We start from the raw sequence: 1454 nt of genomic DNA on the forward strand, positions 1-1454 counted from the left end.
CTCAAAAGTTTTTGCAATCCAAAGCCAATCCAATTTTCATTGCAGCACTTTTTTTCCACCAGAGACCCAACACAGCCTGAACTGTTTATCACGCTATCTTGCCTGCTTTCCCACTTTTTGCTGCCACACACGAATGAAAAAGAAACCCCCTCTTCATTTATAGCAGAATCAAAAATGCTCTAAAGCTTTTAGCTTTCAAAGCAGGTAAGTTTGCCTCAGGTGAACCATGAAGTTCTCTCTCCTCCAAAACAGGCTAAAATGTCAAACTGTTTTTCCTTTACTTTTCCCTTTTTTCTGCTACAAGGAATCACAGACTTTTCATCCTACCGTAAAAAACAAATGCCAGAATTAAAGCACATCAAGTAAGCACTCTTTCAAAAATCTTCTAAAATTCAAGGAAGGAAGAAATATAATCATCTAAAAAAGAAAGAGAAGCAGCATTAAAAATCTGACTTCCTGGGTTCACTATTTCTCTAGGTATTTTCCTTGCTTGTTTGATCGGATCTTTCCTTCTTGATGCTTGTCTACAGCACAGATTCATAGTTCCAGACACAACATTTGCAGCTGTACAAGAAGGAAACATATGAAGTATTCCAATCGTTTTATTTGAATAACATTTATGAGCTCAATTAATTAGTATTTATACCACACTAAGTGAAAAGAGGAAAAAAGGAGAGGGAGAAAGAATATGCAAGTTTGATGACCTGCTTAACTCAAGAAGGATGACGAGGTTTGCTCAGTTCAATGCCCAGACTTGTCCCATAGTTCCTCAACTTATTTACTTCCAGTCATCATTACTCAACATATGGTCACGATTTATTAGTCCATTCACAACCTATTGAGCCCAAAGCAAAATGTGCCAAAGACCATACATTATTCCTCTGCAATAACAAAATCCGTTTCCTCTACCCTCTGTATTCTTCTGTTTCCCTCGCAGCTATTGATTTAGATTGTGGAGGTATTTATTAGGCTTTTTCTGTGCAGAGGGTGTTTTTTCTTCCTCTTCTTGCAAACTTTTTTCACCAGTGAAGACCATGTGGAAAGTTGAACATTACTGGCAGGTGTCTTTCCATGGGTTACTGATTCCTGTGCTGTAAAGGTGCTCCATCTGGTTCTCAAATTAATTTTCATCAATTGCAAAGCTCTCAGGAATATGCAAGAGTAAGTCTATGTGATGACAAAAACATGTGCGTTTTCATGTATATGCAGTGCACGCACTAGCTCACTTAATCTGGTACTCAGAGCTGCATCTGCCTTTTCAGTTTAGCTGTGGTAATCCTGTAAGGCGCCCATCATTCAAAGCTTGAAATCCCTGGATTCTTCCAACTCTGCAAGACAAAGCACACACACATACAAAAAAAGAAAAAAAGTTAATAAAATAAGCCACAAAATGACTTGAAAGATACAAGGACTATTGTTACAGTAATCAAAGCATTATGATTAAGGATTTTATA

The sequence above is a fragment of the Pygoscelis adeliae genome, unplaced genomic scaffold (assembly GCF_000699105.1).
Source record: "Pygoscelis adeliae isolate BGI_AS28 unplaced genomic scaffold, ASM69910v1 Scaffold172, whole genome shotgun sequence".
Classification (NCBI taxonomy): Eukaryota; Metazoa; Chordata; class Aves; order Sphenisciformes; family Spheniscidae; genus Pygoscelis; species Pygoscelis adeliae.